Raw genomic sequence first — 19,737 nt, forward strand, 5'->3', positions numbered from 1 at the left:
GGAGCCAGCTCCGCGCCCACAAACCATTGTCCTGTAATTTACGAGAACTGCCGTACCCGCGCGTAGACGTCTGCTGCGACGTACCTCGGCAGAGCTGATAACGACTTGTCGAAACCATCGGAGGCAGAGTCTCTTCCGACTGTGTTCTAGAGGTAGACCGCACACTTCCTCTTTTTTAGTTTAAACGTCTAGGCCCGTAGGACGAAATTGAGGAGCAAATCTCCAAGGTCATCAAATGTCTCAGTACATGAAATTACAACAGAAAAGTAATAATAGATAAAAATGTTTATGAACCCGAAAAAAGAAAAGCCATAAGTTTATGTAAACGCAGTCAGCAATACAACATAGGGTTGGGTTGTTTGGGGAAGGAGACCAGACAGCGAGGTCGTCGGTCTCATCCGATTAGGGAAGGATGGGGAACGAAGTCGGCCGTGCCCTTTCAGAGGAACCATCCCGGCATTTGCGTGGAGTGATTTAGGGAAATCACGGAAAATCTAAATCAGGATGGCCGGACGCGGGATTGAACCGTCGTCCTCCCGAATGCGAGTCTAGTGTCTACAACATAAGAATCAGTTTAATTTTTCAAGGACAGAACAGAAGGAATGACCCATGAGAGAACTCTTCAGTTTCAATTTGAAAGCGTGCGGGTTACTGCTAGGATTTTTGAATTCTTCTGGTAGCTTATTGAAAATGGACGCAGGAGCACTGTTAAACTGATTGTCATAATATTTCGTCTCTTCAGTGTATGGGTTAAAATTAGATTTTGCTTAGAGATCAAGGAAAGCTTCCGCTTCTGGAAATACTGGTCTACAGAAAGGACACTGGGACTCTGCCACAGCACCAAGGCCGGTATCTACACGCGACGAGTTGTCGCAGACCGCACCGACGGACTGGTTCCTGCGGACGTTGTCAAGGAGGGCTTACGCCATCCAGGACGCGGAAAGCTTGACACAAGATCTAGACTACCTTAAGCTGGTCTTCAAGCAGAATGGCTACACTAATAAACAGATCCGTCGTGCCTTCGTCCATGGAACTTTGCTGGAAACAGTAGAACATGTTTATTGATCGCTTGTTGTCTTACCAAAGCTCGTGGTGTATCTTCAAAGATGGGAGGGATTTTGAAGATATATGGTATTATTTCGTCCGCCAGACCACATTAGAGTGCTCCTTGCCTCGGTAAAAGATGATGTAGGATTGAGAAAGCCCGGCTTTTACAGAATTCCTTACCATTGTGGGAAAATGTGTACTGGCCATACCATTCGCACCATTCGCGACAGATCTGTTGAGCACCATCGTCATATATTATATACCACTACTATGAACTGAGAGTACTAAACATTGAGAAATGTGCATTCACAGACCAATCTCTAACTTAGTGTCACAGAATGATGCATGATGAGATGCAAATAGTTGCCAATGCATCTCGCATCAGTTACGCTACTGGCCATTAAAATTGCTACACCAATAAGAAATGCAGATGATAAACGGGTATTCATTGGACAAATATATTATACTAGAACTGACATGTGATTACATTTTCACGCAATTTGCGTGCATAGATCATGAGAAATCAGTATCCAGAACAACCACCACTGGCGGCAATAACGGCCTTGATACGCCTGGGCATTGAGTCAAACAGAGCTTGGATGGCGCGTACAGGTACAGCTGCCCATGCAGCTTCAACACGATACCACAGTTCATCAAGAATAGTGACTGGCGTATTGTGACGAGCCAGTTGCTCGGCCACCATTGACCAAACGTTTTCAATTGGGGAGACATCTGGAGAATGTGCAGGCGAGGGCAGCAGTCGAACATTCTCTGTATTCAGAAAGGCCCATACAAGACCTGCAACATGCGGTCATGCATTATCCTGCTGAAATGTTGGGTTTCGCAGGGATCGAATGAAGGGTAGAGCCACGGGTCGTAACACGTCTGAAATGTAACGTCCACTGTTCAAAGTGCCGTCAATGCGAACAAGAGGTGACCGAGACGTGTAACCAATGGCACCCCATACCATCACTCCGGGAGGTACGCCATTATGGCGATCACGAATACAAGCTTCCAATGTGCGTTCACCGCGATGTCTCCAAACACGGATGCGACCATCATGATGCTGTAAACAGAACCTGGATTCATCCGAAAAAATGACGTTTTGCCATTCGTGCACCCATGTTCGTCGTTGAGTACACCATCGCAGGCGCTCCTGTCTGTGGTGCAGCGTCAAGGGTAACCACAGCCACGTTCTCCGAGCTGATAGTCCATGCTGCTGCAAACGTCGTCGAACTGTTCGTGCAAACGTCCCTATCTGTTTACTCAGGGATCGAGACGTGGCTGCACGATCCGTTTCAGCCATGCGGATAAGATGCCTGTCATCTCGACTGATAGTGAAACAAGGCCGCTGGGATCCAGCACGGCGTTCCGTATTACCCTCCTGAAACCACCGATTCCATATTCTGCTATCAGTCATTGGAACTCGACCAACGCGAGCAGTAATGTCGCGATACGATAAACCGCAATCGCGATAGGCTATAATCCGACCTTTGTCAAAGTCGGAAACGTGATGGTGCGAATTTCTCCTCCTTACACGAGGCATCAGAACAACGTTTCACCAGGCAACGCCGGTCAACTGCTGTTTGTGTATGAGAAATCGGTTGGAAACTTTCCCCATGTCACCACGTTGTAGGTGTCGCCTCCGGCGCCAACCTTGTGTGAATGCTCTGAAAAGCTAATCATTTGCATATCGCAGCATCTTCTTCGTGTCGTTTAAATTTGGCGTCTGTAGCACGTCATCTTCGTGGTGTAGCAATTTTAATGGCCAATAGTGTAGCAGAGTGCTAAACAATATTATCAATGGACATAAGGGCTAAGCACTAAACGAAATGTGGACTCCTGTTTTATATGAGACTCTAAAACAATGGTCTTTCACTCAGCAGGTACTCACAGCGAATCATCGTTTCTGTTACCTTTCACCACTGGCACCATCTGCTTTCACGTGCGGTACAAAGCAGCAGCGACATTTTCTGACACATGCTCTGTGCGTCTACCACGGTGAATAAAAACACCGTCGTTCGCGGTATCAATCACTTCTGGGGAGATCAACAAACAGTGTTCTCACCTCAAGATGGCGACCAGATGGATCGTAGAAACAATGTGTCTAAGTGACTGTAAGATCGCTCTGCAGTCCCACCAAGAATAGCATCAGTTATTATGCCGGGAAAGTCTACGTAATCACATCAAATTACAAAATCACATAACAAAATGTTTTCTTGTGGAAAAGAGTCACAGTTGACTCTGAACAACAGAAAACGTGAGGTCCTCCACATGAGTGCTTAAAAAAAAAATTCCGTTACATTTCGGTTACACGACAAATGAAACTGATTTAAGGATTATCGTGGTCGTGCGGTAGCGTTCTCGCTTCCCGCACCCGGGTTCCCAGAGCCCTTTGAACCATTTTTTTAAACGATTATCGATCCAAGTAAATAAACGGGGATAACAATTACGAACAGTTTAAATTGGAAGCGTCACACAGCAAACGTGGTGAGGAAGGCAAATCAAAGATTGCTTTTTACTAGCAGATGAATTAGGAAGTGGAGCAAATCCACTAAAGGGACTGCCTGCACTAGACTTGCCCGTCTTCTAGTAGCACTGCTGCGCGATGTGGGATGCTCACCAGACAGGATTGATGGAGGGGGAAGAAAAAAAATTAAAAGTGTGGGAGCTCGTTTTGTATCATCACGAAATAATGACGAAGGTGTGACAGATGTGACAGGTATATTGAAATGTCAATAATTAGGCGTTTTCACCAGCGGTGAGATCTTTTCACGGAGTCTCATTCAGAAAATCTCTCCTCTGAATGCCGAAACGTTTTGTGGGCTCCCCCGTACATAAGATGAATTGATTGTTGTTGTGCTAAAATGAGAGAAGTCATAGCTGGCACGGGATGATTTAGGTGTTCATTTTCCCACGTGCTATTACGGAATGGAACAGTAGTGACATAATGAAAAGCCCACTTTGCAGCGGTGTGTGCGCTGATATGAAATTTCGTGGCAGATTAAAGCTGTGACCGAGACTCGAACTCGGGACCTTTGTCCTTCGCGGGAAAGTGCTGTACCTACTGAGCTTCCCATCCGCTCCCAACTCTACGTCCGCCAGTACCTGACCGCGAAAGGCAAAGGTTCTGAGTTCGAGTCTCCGTCCTGCAGGCAGTTTTAATCAGTAGGGTAATAGCCTGGAAGTGACTCTTCGAGGGGACTTTACACATGTTTATGACAATAATTTTTATGGAACGTTGCAGTACACTTCAATGTGACACTGCTATATAGCTACATTATTGGTGACAAGCCGCTGAAAACAGTATCTTCCATAAAATATCTAGGAGTAACTACCGGGAGTGACCTTAAGTGGAATGACGGCATAAAACAAATAGTGGAAAAAGCAAATGTCCGACTCAGATTGACAGAAAGAATCTTGAGGGGATGTAGCTCATCCACGAAGGAAGTGGCTTATAAGGCGCTTGTTCGACTCATTCTTGAGTATTGTTCATCTGTCTGGGATCCCTACTAGGTAGGACTGATGGAAGAGATAGAGAAGATCCAACGAAGTGCGGCACGTTTCTTCACGGGATCGTTTAGACGGCGCGAGAGCGTTACGGAGAGGCTAAACAAACTCCTTTGGCAGACATATTTGCTATTGAAATTTCGAGAGAGCACTTTCTAGGAAGAGTCGACAAAATATTATTTCCCCCTGCGTACGTCTCGCGTAATGACCACGAGGAGAAAATTCGAGAAATTAGAGCCAATACAAAGGGTATTGGCAACCATTCTTCCCACGCGGTATTCGCGAGTGGAACAAGGTTGGAAGGCTCACTTACTGGTTCAAAAAGTACCCTTCGCCACACATCATTACGTGGCTTGCGGAGTATGATGTAGATGATGTAGATACGTGACAAAATGTTTCAACGTACTCATGGAGCCTCTGTAAACAACAGTTACAACTGTCTACCACTCGTTCAATTCCTCGGCGATACAAGTATTCCCGTTGACCATTCGAGAACCGCTGTGTGAACGCCCTTATCGTAAAACGTCCTGTCAGTCTTAATGAAGGTTGTAAATCCCACGGTGCCACATCTGGACTTGTCGATCGACGTCACCCAAGTCCATGCTGCATCGTGTCTCCTCTGTCGGCACTGTGTCACTACGGCTGGTTGCGACCATATACATACTCCTGGAAATGGAAAAAAGAACACATTGACACCGGTGTGTCAGACCCACCATACTTGCTCCGGACACTGCGAGAGGGCTGTACAAGCAATGATCACACGCACGGCACAGCGGACACACCAGGAACCGCGGTGTTGGCCGTCGAATGGCGCTAGCTGCGCAGCATTTGTGCACCGCCGCCGTCAGTGTCAGCCAGTTTGCCGTGGCATACGGAGCTGCGACAGCGTGGACGTGAACCGTATGTGCAGTTGACGGACTTTGAGCGAGGGCGTATAGTGGGCATGCGGGAGGCCGGGTGGACGTACCGCCAAATTGCTCAACACGTGGGGCGTGAGGTCTCCACAGTACATCGATGTTGTCGCCAGTGGTCGGCGGAAGGTGCACGTGCCCGTCGACCTGGGACCGGACCGCAGCGACGCACGGATGCACGCCAAGACCGTAGGATCCTACGCAGTGCCGTAGGGGACCGCACCGCCACTTCCCAGCAAATTAGGGACACTGTTGCTCCTGGGGTATCGGCGAGGACCATTCGCAACCGTCTCCATGAAGCTGGGCTACGGTCCCGCACACCGTTAGGCCGTCTTCCGCTCACGCCCCAACATCGTGCAGCCCGCCTCCAGTGGTGTCGCGACAGGCGTGAATGGAGGGACGAATGGAGACGTGTCGTCTTCAGCGATGAGAGTCGCTTCTGCCTTGGTGCCAATGATGGTCGTATGCGTGTTTGGCGCCGTGCAGGTGAGCGCCACAATCAGGACTGCATACGACCGAGGCACACAGGGCCAACACCCGGCATCATGGTGTGGGGAGCGATCTCCTACACTGGCCGTACACCACTGGTGATCGTCGAGGGGACACTGAACAGTGCACGGTACATCCAAACCGTCATCGAACCCATCGTTCTACCATTCCTAGACTGGCAAGGGAACTTGCTGTTCCAACAGGACAATGCACGTCCGCATGTATCCCGTGCCACCCAACGTGCTCTAGAAGGTGTAAGTCAACTACCCTGGCCAGCAAGATCTCCGGATCTGTCCCCCATTGAGCATGTTTGGGACTGGATGAAGCGTCGTCTCACACGGTCTGCACGTCCAGCACGAACGCTGGTCCAACTGAGGCGCCAGGTGGAAATGGCATGGCAAGCCGTTCCACAGGACTACATCCAGCATCTCTACGATCGTCTCCATGGGAGAATAGCAGCCTGCATTGCTGCGAAAGGTGGATATACACTGTACTAGTGCCGACATTGTGCATGCTCTGTTGCCTGTGTCTATGCGCCTGTGGGTCTGTCAGTGTGATCATGTGATGTATCTGACCCCAGGAATGTGTCAATAAAGTTTCCCCTTCCTGGGACAATGAATTCACGGTGTTCTTATTTCAATTTCCAGGAGTGTATTTGGTCCACATACCGCCGGAACTTCACGGTCAATATTTGGGCAATTTAGATGTTTTGCTCACAAGAATCGTACTGTCTGGCTTGGTTCAACTACGGAGTACACTACCGCGCCACTGCTCTTCCACTCTGTGATCGCACCTGTTATAATACGTACTGCAGCATAACTGTGCAGGAAACCCGAAACAACATGGTACTCTGCCTTCTGACAATCCGCGACTCCTGTTGCGCAGTGGTCGTAGCGTGTGGTGAAGTTTGTGACATACTTTCTGCAGTCCCAGAGTATGATGTCTGTGCCAAACAGATCAATATGAATTGCTGAGTACTGACACAGGAGTAGACACAGAGACGTACATCAACTTCCTGCTACAGGTGCCACAAGAGGGGTTTCTGCCTTTTGCGAAAATTTTAGGTTCAATAAGAGACACAGATGATCACCATTTAAAAAGCAGTGATACCATAAATATCGTTCGATAGAAAATAACACAAACAATGGGGAACAGAAACCGATAGTTTTTGGTCATTTATAGAGGATGAACAATAGGCTAACAAAAGATATGTTCAAGTATCCCAGGAAGAAATTAATAAGAAGTTGGATTCGAGAAGCTGAAAACGATTTAGAATTGTAAATCATAAAAAAAGAAATGTTGGCGGAAGTGAAGGAGCCGAAGGCAGAACTGGGAACAGAGCAAGTGAAAAATTATATTTTTTTAAATATAGCTGTTGAAAGTCAGCGATCAAAATAGAATATTTGAAATTGATTATAAAACAGTCTAGATCGTAAAGGCACTGTTATTACAAGGTGATCGCTTTCGATTATGACATGATCATCTTCAGACCTTCCAAACCGTGCCGGCCGCGGTGGTCTCGCGGTTCTAGGCGCGCAGTCCGGAACCGTGCGACTGCTACGGTCGCAGGTTCGAATCCTGCCTCGGGCATGGATGTGTGTGATGTCCTTAGGTTAGTTAGGTTTAAGTAGTTCTAAGTTCTAGGGGACTAATGACCACAGCAGTTGAGTCCCATAGTGCTCAGAGCCATTTGAACCATTTGAACCTTCGAAACCGTAATATGATACAGGATTTAAATTAGAGGGATGCATAGAAAGAACTTTAAATTAGTTTTAAAATTACGGAACACAGATATATCCAAGTTGATGGACAATGGCTGAACACGGAGCAGAGTCCGTTCAGTGACGATGGTCAGTCGCTGGAGAGAACAGCGCAGCTGTTTTTAAATGCCGCAGACTCCGCCTACAGCTAACAGCATGATGTCAGCGTTAGGCAATCAGGTATAAGTCGGAAGAATTGTGTACAAAAAGACGTACTTATTAGTAAACAGAACTTCAAAATTACGTGGAGTAATTTTCTAGCCAAGCTTGTTAGTGCAATTATTGTCAGATCCATATAATGAGAATTTTAAATGGAAACAAATAAACATCGCGTTCATTATGTATAGGTTGCCCTCTATTGGAATGCTGGAAAAATAATTACGATGTTGTTAATCTATGTGGAGAGAGTCGACGCCATCCCAAAGATGCACCAGTAGGGCGATTTTCAAAGAGATAATATCGATAAGTGGCGTCCAATAGCCGACATTCTCTACTACGATCACTACGATCCATCTCTCGATGGTTGTGGCCGCTACAATAGAAACCACCCGACATCGGCGTTTACCATCTCCAAAGTAACCAACAACTTCGTTCGGCTACGGAATATCGCTTGCTGAACATCAACTATCGATATTCGCCGCCATCTCTTTGGAAATCGCCCTGCTGATACATCTTTGGAACGGCGTCCATCATCTCCGTAGAAAACAATAACATAGTAATTATTTTTCGAACATGTCCCTAGAGGGCAACCTGTATACAACTAATGCGACATTTACTTGTTTACTTTTTATAGTTCTTAGTATCTTTATTTGATATCAGTGGCAGTAACAAGCTCTTAATATAAAATTATTCTACGTAATTTCGACGTTCTATTTACTATAAATACATGAACCAGAAGGGCTCTGCTGTACTGGTACTGCGAACACCTCAAGGCAAGCGGAAACCTCAGCCGTAATTTTTCCTGAGGGCATGCAGCTTTACTGTATAGTTAAATGATGATGGAGTCCTCTTGGGTAAACTATTCCGAAGGTAAAATAGTCCCCCATTCGGATCTCCGGCGGGGACAATTCAGGAGGACGTCGTGGTCAGGAGAAACAAAACTGGCGTTCTATGTATCGGAGAGTGGAATGTTAGATCCCTTAATTGCGTAGGTAGGTTAGAGAATTAAAAAAGGGAAATGGAGAGGTTAAAATTATAGTGAACTTCCGTGGCAGGACAGGAGCAACCAGACTTCTGGTCAGGTGAATACAGGTTTATAAATACAAAATCCAATGTGGGTAATGCAGGAGTTGGTTCAATAAAGAATAAGAAAATAGGAATGCGGGTGAGGCAGTGTGATCACCATACTGTATGCATTATCGAGACCAAGGTAGACACGAAGCCCACACCTAGTAAAAGTTTATATGCCAACTAGCTCCGCAAATGTTGAAGATATTGAAGAAATATATACTGTATCATGTGATAAAAGAAATTATTGAGATAGTTAAGGGACACGAAAATTTAACTGCGATGTGGGAATGGAATTCGACTTCAGGAAAAGGAAGAGAAAGAAAAATAGTAGGTGAATGTGGACCTGGGGAAAAGGAATGAGAGAGGAAGTACCTAGTAGAATTTGGTACAAAGCATAATTTAATCATCAGTAACACTTGATTTAAGAATCATGAAAGAAGGTTATACTTACAGGTGCAGATGTGGACTCACGTCACAATCGGTAATGAATTGTAGATTAAAACTGAAGGAATTGCAAAAAGGTAAGAAATTAAAGAGATGGACCCTGGATAAGTTGAAAGAGTCCGAGGCTGTTGAGAACTTCAGATGGAGCATTAGGCAACTACTGACAAGATAGGGGGAAAGGAATACAGTAGAAGATGAATGGATAGCTTTGAGACACGAAATAGTGAAGGCAGAAAAGGATCAAAGGCCTAGTAGAAATCCTAGGATAACACAGGAGATATTGAATTCAATTCACGAAAGGAGAAAAATATAAAAATACAGTTAATGAAGCTGGCGAAAGGGAATACAAACGTCTAAAAATAAGACTGACGCGAAGTGCAAAATGGCTAAGCAGGAATGGCTAAGCGATAAATACAAGGCTGTAAAAGCATATATCAATAGTGAAAAGCTAGATATTGCCTGCTGGAAACTTAAAAAGACCTTTCGAGAAAAAAGAAGCAGGTGTGTGAATATGGAAAGATCAGATGAAAAACCAAGCAAACTAAGCAAAGTAGGGAAAGTTGAAAGTTTGAAGGAATATGCGGGGGGGCTCTACAAGGGAGAGATACTTGACGACAATATTATAGAAATGGAAGAGGGCGCAGATGAAGATGAGATGGGAGATACGACACTGCTAGATGAATCAGACAGAGCACTGAAAGGCCTATGTCAAAACAAAGCCGCGGGAGTGGATGACACTCTCTCAAGACTACTGATAGCCTTACGAGAGGCAGCCATCACGGAACTAGTCAGCCTGGTGTGCAAGATGTACGAGACAGGCGCAATACCCTCAGACTTCAAGAAGAATGTAACAATTCCTATTCACAAGAAAGAAGGTGCTGACAAGTATGTATATTACCGAACTATCAGTTTAATAAATAATGTTTGCAAAATACTATCACGAATTATTTACTGAAAAATGGAAAAACTGCCGACCTCGGAGAAGATCAGTTTGGCTCCTGGAGAAATGCGGGAACACGCTAAGTAATACTGACCCTACAACTTACAGCATCTGTAGACTTAGAGAAAGCTTTTGAAAGTGCTGACTGAAATACTCTCTTTCAAGTTCTAAAGGTGGCACGGGTAAAGTACAGGGAGCGAAAGGCTATTTACAGTTTGTAAGGAAACCAAATGGCAATTATAAGAGTCGAAGGGCAGGAAAGGGAAGCAGCGGTTGAGAAGGGAGTTAGACAGGGTTGTAGTCTATCCCAAATATTATTCAAACTGTGTACTGCGCAATCAAAAAGGGAAACAAATGAAAAATTGGGAGTAGGAATTAAAGTCCAGGGAGAAGAAATAAAAATTTTGTGGTTTGACGCTGCAGGGGCGCCGACTTATAAAAAATATTGGGGGGGGGGGGGGGGGGGGGGAGGGCGTACTGAGGGTGTTGCCCCGGGAAATTTTCTAAATTTTAGATGAAAAATAGCGAGTTTTTTAAGCATTTTAGAGTCATATGATTAACATTAGAACCCCGAAAACTAGACTCTCCATAACTTGACAGTCCGGGAGACTTGCCAAGCCTGACACATTTTTTGGCTTTGAAAAAAGAAACAAAACCTAAATGCGCATGGTATTTTCGTAAAAAGCTAATTTAATTTACAGTTATAATCATGCTTATAGATTATTACAGTGCAGTGAATATACAGCTCTGAAAAGACTGAAATTATGTTTAAATAAATCCTAAACTATCTTTAAAAGTATAAAACACAAAATATTTCTGTTGCACCGTCTGACTGGATTACTGAATATGAAGTCATTGATGACTGGTCTGATATTCAATTCATCCAAAACGTCTCGGTGGGGATGAAGAACAGCCAAGTTCAATCGCTTCTGTCGCTTTGTTGATCGGAGATATGGCTTCAGACGTCTAAGGGCGCTAAATTACCGTTCTTCTGTTTCTGTTGGCATTGGAACTACTTGGAGAAGCTTAATGCACTTCACTATTTCACGTAATATTTTCCAACTGCAGGCTCTTGTGTAATGTACTTTCTTACACCAGATATGTTTTTTAAGACCAGTTGTTTTTTATTAGCGATATCGGCTAACATATTCAACTGTAAGTGGTCTCTCAATGTCTAGGTCATTTTTGAAAAACTCAGTTGATTTTTCCAAATTTGTTTCACCTCTGTTTACTAAAAGCAAGCACTCTTGTTCAACTGCAATGACCTGTGTGAGTCTAGTTGAAGCAAACCGCTCAGTAATGAAAGACTGCACAGTTTCACAAACTTCAATGTACCTTTGTAGTATTCCTTTGGGGTTTTTGAAAGTGTGTGCTGAGCTCGCTTCATTGTTTTCATACTTCTTTGGTATACTTCAATCCCGAGGAAGCGAAGGATCATCAACTTGTGAAGGTTTTTCTTTTAAACGCAATTCCCAAAAGTGTTCAAAACTATCACGCCTTCCATTCCACATACAAATCAAGCTCTCTTATATTTTTTCTAGATCAGCAACACTTAGATGAGGACATTGAATTTTTTCATTGACATCATCTACTGTGTTCACTGCATGCCAATAAAGACGTAAAAAGAAATAAGCCTTGAACTGTAACATTGACTTAAGGTAGCCTGCACATTTGTAACCTACCTCTGATTTGTCCTCTGCAGAAAATGTTTCAAAAAAGTAGAAGCTCTTCAAAGTTTTTCAATATTCTCAAGATACTAGAAGCTCACAGAGTCCATCGAGTCGGGCAAAGGGGTCGTAGACCAGCTTGGTCGTTGGCGCTCTCACAGCGTATGCTTCTGAAAAGTCCCATCCAGTTGTTAGATTCCCTTATGGTGTTTATTAATTCCTGGGCTAAAGCCATAATATCACTCATAGACGTAAGATGGTGGAGGCTGTCTACAACTGCCAGGTCTAAACTGTGAGCAGTGCAGTGCACGTAACGTGCTTTTGGTTGTATATCGAAAACTAACTTTTTCAGTCCTTTGAACTTACCTCTCATATTCGAGATACCATCATAGCACTGTCCTCTTAAGTTATACATTGACGAATCAAGACGAGCAAAAACGTCTTTTAAAATACTAAACAGAGTTTGTGATTAAGTGTTGTGGGTCTCGTATAAGCCAATAAAGTCTTCATTGGTGATTAAGGAATCATCGACAGTACGAATACAAAATGGCACTTGTTCGTTAATTGAAGAATCACTTGTTTCGTCAACCATAATAGAAAAATGTTCAGTCTTCTCGATTGAAACTAATACCTTTCTCAACACAGACTTTCCAAGTAGATCAATGATCTCGTTTTGAATATCGTGGGACGTCCACTTATACCCCGAACGCTCTAAACAATCTTTAAACTCAGGTATGTCGTTCTTACAGAGTTCCAACAATTGAAAAAAAAAATTGAGTTTTCATCTTCGTGCCCTCTAATTGCTAGTCCTTGTCGGCATAGAAATTGCACGGTAGTAAAAATTGTGTCACGAGCTAAACGGCCTTTCTTCATATCACTATCTAGCTGTTCATTCAGTTGGGAGGCCACACTTCGGTTAGTGATAGAATTTAGTTTCAGACCAACTTCGTTATGTGTAAACGTATTTTTATGAAGACAGAATTTTTCCAAAGCCTTTTGCAGTTACAAAACCCTACAGAAGTAAATGCATCTTCTTTTTTTGAAGAAAATTGTAATAGATTTTTAGCATCTGCCTTTCTATATTTTATCAAGCAGCACTTCTGAAATGATCTTCCCTTACCGGATTGTCCAGGTTTTGGCTGTGAACGGTTCTCACCTGAAGACGACAAAGCAATTGACGACACAATATTTGTTGGAGGTTGACTTGCAGTATCATTAAATTCCAAGCGCGCCTTTTTGGTGACAAATGTATCCATTGCAGACTTAATTCACAATACATTAAGAGACTAAAGTAAACGAATAAAATATAGTCATATAAAATAGTCCACAAGAGACCAAAGTTGGAACACTAAACACGTCTGCAGCATGCACTGAACGGAACTATCCACACTGAATGACTGCGACAGCAGGGTGGGCTTTATATAGCTGCGGCGTCACAAATGTCTCGAAGCATCAAGGTGACGCGAGGCAGAGGGTTCCAGGTACTTCTGCTCCAGTCCTTTTGATGTCGCCGCAGCCGCAGCGCTGGACTGTAGGCACCAGACTTAACCCAAAAGTTTGCTCACCAGGACAAATTCTAAGTGTGCCCGCAGCGCCGTAACACTATCTCGATTCACATCACTCGTTTTCAATTAACCTGTTTACTACCATAATAATTATTTGTTTTAACTCATTATTGAATATATTTTAAGAGGTAATTTTCGTCAGACAATGAAAATAAAAAATTCCAACATAATTTTGTGATTTTACAAAGCATAATATAACTAATAATTTTCTTAAATTATTGATGGGGCTCCGCCCCACAATTTTGAAGGGGCTCGGACCCCCTCAGGCCCCATGGAGTCGGAACCCGTGTGCTGATGGCATTGTAATCCTGTCAGAGACAGCAAAGGACTTGGAAGAGTAGTTGAATGGAATGGACACTGTCTTGAAACTAGGATATAAGATGAACATCAACAAAATCAAAACAAGAATAATGGAATGTAGTCGAATTAAATCAGGTGATGCTGAAGGAATTAGTTTAGGGAATGAAACACTCAAAGTAGTAGATGAGTTTTGCTATTTGGGCATTAAAATAACTGATGATGGCCGAAGTAACAAGGATATAAGATATTAACTGGTACCAGAAAGAAAGGTATTTCTGAAAAAGAGAAAAATGTTAACATCGAATACAGATTTAAGCGTCTGGAAGTCTATTCTGAAAGTATGTGTGTGGAGTGTAACCATATATGGAAGTGAAACATGAACGATAAACAATTTAGATAAAAAGAGAATAGAAGCTTTCGAAATGTGGTACAACAGAAGAATGCTGAATATTGGGTGGATAGATCATGTAACTAATGAGAAGGTACTGAATAGAACTGGGGAGAAGAGAAATTGGTGGCACAACTTGACTAGAAGAAGAGGCTGGTTGACAGGACACATTCTGAGACATCTAGGGATCACCAATTGAATACTAGAGGGAAGTATTGGGGGGAGGGGGAGGGGAGGGGAATCGTAGAGGGGGACCTAGCGATGAATGCAATAAGTAGATTCAGAAGACTGTAAGTTGCAGTAGTTATCTGGAGACGAAGAAACTTACACAGGATAGAGTAACATGGAGAGCTGCAATGAACCACTGTTCGCAGTGAAGACAACAACAACAACAACAACGACAACAACAACATCTTTTTGTGCATAATTCTTTCTATTTATACCTGGTTGGCTAACGCTGACAGCGTGCTGTTAGCTGTATGCGGAGCCTCCATTACTTAAGAAATAGCCGCGCTGGTCTCTACAACAGTTGACTGCTGTCATTCCCGTTCCGTGTACAGCCATTGTCCATCAGTAAGGGTATATCAGTGCTTTGTAGCTTTATAGCTAATATTAAGTACTTTTTATGTATCCCCGTAGTTTAAATCCTGTACCATATTACGCTTCTGAAGGTCTGAAGATGATCATGTAATGACCAAAACCAGTCACCTTGTAATAAGCATGCGTTTACTATCTGCACTGTTTTGTGATTAATTTCAAATATAAAGTGATCTGAAGAAAGGAAACAAATACAGTGAATAAATGGAAGTTCTGGTATAAAAGAAAATTGCTAATGAGACACAACATAAATTGACACTTGTCCCCATCTGACCATATCGGAAAGAAATAAAAATGGGCGTTGGTGCTTAAAATGCTGTTCAGACCATATAATGGTAGCTTCTTTACATTTTTTTTGTTCGGATTACGACAGCATACTTCGTCTTGAATCATGGGCATTCAACAACAACAATATATTACGAGCCTGAACACATTTCACATTTTATCTTTCTTAGAAGACCTCCGGCAATTGTGGTTATATTGCTGCCTATTTCGCAGAATAGAGGCTATAAAAAGCAGAGCGGGGAACAGATGTATAAGCATCGCCCATTTAAAGTTGCGAATGACTGTTTTCTCCTCCCTCTACGAGAAAGGCAACAGCTCGAAGAACTTTCGCTTTCACGAATTCAGCAGTCGCCCTCGGTCCATAAAGCCTGAACTAGTGGTATAAGAAGCGCAGAAAATCTAATTACCTCCAGAGATGGAGTTAATAAAATACGTCTCGCGAATACCCACGCCGGCGGCCTTGTCTTGAGGGCTCCGACTCCTCCATATTTTGCGGTCGGATCCGCGCTGAATGGGGAGATAATTTCATTAGTACCAACCGCGCGCGCTTGATTTCCCTTGTCGTCGTCGTCCTCTTCTATTTCGAATGCAAATTGACTCCTTCAATTACGTTGTCCCTAATAGGATTTCAGCTGTCGGATTAATCTGACGCGCCGGAGACGCGCTAAAGAGCTGACGGCGCGCAGTCAAAATTCTCTAACCGATCGGCCTTTCCTAGAGGTGTGTTTTTCGCCTGCGGTTCTCCCGAGTAACTGGGGAAAGTGCGGTACAGGCCCTACCAAAATAAACAGCCCCTTACAAGCAGAGTAGGACAAAAGTCTTACATCGCCTTTTAACGCACTGAGCAAAGTTGGTTGCCAATCGCTGCAAAGTAATATGTTTTTTCTCTCACCTCTTGTTCTAGACTCCGTGAATAACTTTCAAATCGAACCTTGGGCAACAGGCAAAATAGTAAAAATATTTGCTTAAGCGCGGAGCTATGAAGCCAAAGCGAAATGTCCCCTGCTTGGTAGTCAATGAGTTTTGTCCATAAAGTACTTCACTTATTTTTCGACCCTGGCTGCCTTTAGGTGAATGATTTTGCCGTTGTTGTGGTCCTGACAGACCGAAGACAGGTTCGACGCAGCTCTCAATACCACTCTATCCCGTGCAAGCCTATTCATATCCTAATAACACTGCCGGCTTACTGTATTCATCTCTTGGTCTCCCTCTACGGTTTTTACTCCCTCCCACACTTCCCTCTAGTGTGATAGCTTGATGTGTCAGAATGAGTCATGTCCACGGATCCCCTCCTTTAGTAAGGTTATGCCACAAATTTCTTTTCTTCCAAATCCTATTCAGTACTTACTAATTGGTAACATGATCTACTCATCTGATCCTCAGCATTCCTCCGTAGCACTACATTTTAAAACCTTGTGTTCTCTTCTTTTTTGAACAGTTTATCGCCCACATTTCACTTCCACACAAGGCTACCCGCCAGGCAAACCTTCAGAAAAGAGTTACTAACATTTAAATCTATGTTCCGTGTTAACAAATTTCTCTTCTTCAGAAACGCTGTTCTTGCCATTGCCAGTGTACATTTTATATCCTCTCTACTTCAGCCACCATAAGTTCTTCTATTGCCGAAATAGCAAACCTTATATACTACTTTTAGAGTTCTTTTCCTAATCTAATTCTTTCAGCATCACCTGATTCGTTCGAATACGTTCTGTTATCATTGTTTTGCTTTTGTTGATGTTCATCTTACATCTTTCTTTCAAGACACTACCCGTTCCGTTCAATTGCCCTTCCGAGTCCTTTGCTGTCTCTGACAGAATTACGAAGTCATCGGCAAATCTCCAAAGTTTTTATTTCTTCTTCCTGGACTTTAATGCCCACTCCAAACTTTTCCTTAGTTTTCTGTACTGCTTACTCAATGCACAGATTGAATAACATTTGGGATAGGGCACAATCCTGTCTCACTCCCTTCTCTAATACTACATCCCTTTCATGCCCCTCGACTCTTATAACCAACATCTGGTTTCTGTGCAAGTTGTAGATAGCCTTTCGCTCCCTGTATTTTACCACTGCTGTCAGCAGAATTTCAAAGAGCACGCCAGTCAACATATTCAAAAGCTTTCTCTAAGTCTGCAAATGCTATAAACGTAGGTTTGACTTTTCTTAACCTTCTTGATAGGAGAGAAGTCATAAGGTCAGTATTGCCTTGTGTGTCCTACATTTCTCTGCAGTCAAAACTGATCTTCCCTGAGGTCGTCTTCTTCAGCTTTTCCAATCTTCTGTAAAGAACTCGTGTTAGTATTTTGCAACCATGACTCATTAAATTGATAGTTTGGTAATATTCACACACATCAGAAAAGGCGCTCCTTGGAATCGGAATTATTGTATTCTTCTCGAAGTCAGAGTAGATCGCGTGTCACATACATATTGCACATCAGACGGAAAAGTTTTGTCATGGCTGGCTCTCCTGAGACTATCAGTAGTTCTGGCGGAATGTCGTCTACTTACAGAGTCTTGCTTGGACTTGGGTCTTTCATTATTATCAAATTCTTCTGGCAGTGTTATATCTCCCATCTCATCTTCATCTTCCTCCTCTTCCATTTCCATCATATTGCCCTCAAGTACATCTCCCCTTAAGAATTAACAAGCAATTCGCACTCATTTATATATATGGCAGAAAGAGTCAGCCTTCAGGAACTGTGAAACGAACCCTGTCGTTCAGGACCGTTTGCCACAAAGAGTGGAGATTCACCACGAGTTGGGGAAACTCACAGACGTCTATTGTCTATTGAGGCCTAAGCGCTGTGGTTTGCGAGTGAGATAGACGAGAACCTACGTCATAGGCAAAGCCAGTAGGAGCCGTTTGTGGCCAAGGAGACGTAGCGGTGTTAAATATGGCGGAAATAAGATCAGCCATAAAGGGAAACATTTATGGAAACTATTTAATTCTGTAGTAATTCAGGGAATGAAGAAACACTAATTTTAATCTGCCATCCTCTATAAATTTTCATGGTGATCCCAACAAAACTTCAATATTGATCATATCTATAATAGTTTAGGATTTGCTGTTAAAGTGAAATTAAGAAGTTTTGTAACAAGGACCTGAATGCTAAAATCTGAACGCTTTGGTCTATCTTAACGATCGACATTACATATAGAAGTGCATCATTAAAATGACAAACGTTGTAAATATCACCTCTGAAACTTTATTTGTTTAAAAGATATAGTAAATTTAAACTATCAGTATTTTCAGTTAAGCACCAGATCATCATTTCCTCCACACAAAACACAGTGATAGATGACAGCATGACACCTTATTGAATCATTAGGTAATAGAATATTTGTTGTAAAGTTTAGTGCCTAATAGTTATTTTTGTTATTTATTTATCAGAAAGCACACTGGTGCAAGGCTACTGGCCGTGGCATTCAAAACTAAGAAGGAAATTATATTGGTTTTATGTAAGAGAATGTAGCGTTTATTACGTCATGGATATTATTGTTACTTTATTTAGAAGGTGAAAGTGGTCAAGCTTTGATTCTTTAAATATGTTAAAATGTAAAATAATGTGGAATAAGCTGTAGCCAATCAGATGGACTGCTCAGGAAAGAGACCTGCCCTAGTCAGTTGAGTGAGGGTATCCGGTGCGCCGGAAACGCGGCCGGGGACGGGCAGAGGGACAGTGCTGGTGCAGACACGAAAGCGTACAAAATGGTTCTCAGCACTATGTGACTTAACATCGGAGGTCATCAGTCCCCTAGAACTTAGAACTACTCAAACATAACTAACTTAAGGACATCACACACATCCATGCACGAGGCAGGATTCGAATCTGCGACCGTAGCGGTCTCGCGGTGCCAGACTGAAATGCCTAGAACCGCTCGGTCACACCGGCCGGCGTGAAAGCGGACAGTTCGGCTGGAGACATCAAAGGGTACAGTTCTGAATGAGACACGAAAGCGGACAGTCGGTCTTTAGGCAGCTAGGTAGTGAAACGACTTAGAAAATTTCGCGTCGTGTGGTATCGCGGGACTTAGTCTCTGAGCGGTGAGCAGCCGCGCGCCTGGTGTGAACTCTTAACATTTCGTGTAAATATCGAGGTGGAATATCGGACTTGTGTTTCGCGATGAGATTGTGAATGAGCGAACCGTGTCAAATGGATATGGGCCCAAATGTAATGGAAATTCTAAATTCGACCACTTTCGCTATTAGTTTTCTTTCTGAATAAACATTATTCTAACCAAGTCGCAACTGTGTGGGCTACATCAGTTATGGGTCGTTATTTTAGTTCCCATATTATTATTACTCTTATTATATGTTACACTAAATTTCTTTCACAGAACTTCGCAAACTTGCCATCAGCTAGCCAATTTAACCAAAGGGTCACAAGTGTCTAATTTAGGGCGTGTAATGCGACACGTGCGGTTCAACCCCTAGACGTGTTTGAGCCAAGACATTTCGACGAAGAGGAACCGCATGTGAGCCCGAACATCTTTGGGATGTTAGCTCGCATCCTGTATAGACCCTTTATATATTCCTTCCACCTTTCAGCTGTCCCTTTTCTCCGTAGGAATGATTTTCCATTTGAACTTCTGATATTCATACAGCT

The sequence above is a fragment of the Schistocerca americana genome, chromosome 8 (genome assembly GCF_021461395.2).
Source record: "Schistocerca americana isolate TAMUIC-IGC-003095 chromosome 8, iqSchAmer2.1, whole genome shotgun sequence".
Taxonomy (NCBI): Eukaryota; Metazoa; Arthropoda; class Insecta; order Orthoptera; family Acrididae; genus Schistocerca; species Schistocerca americana.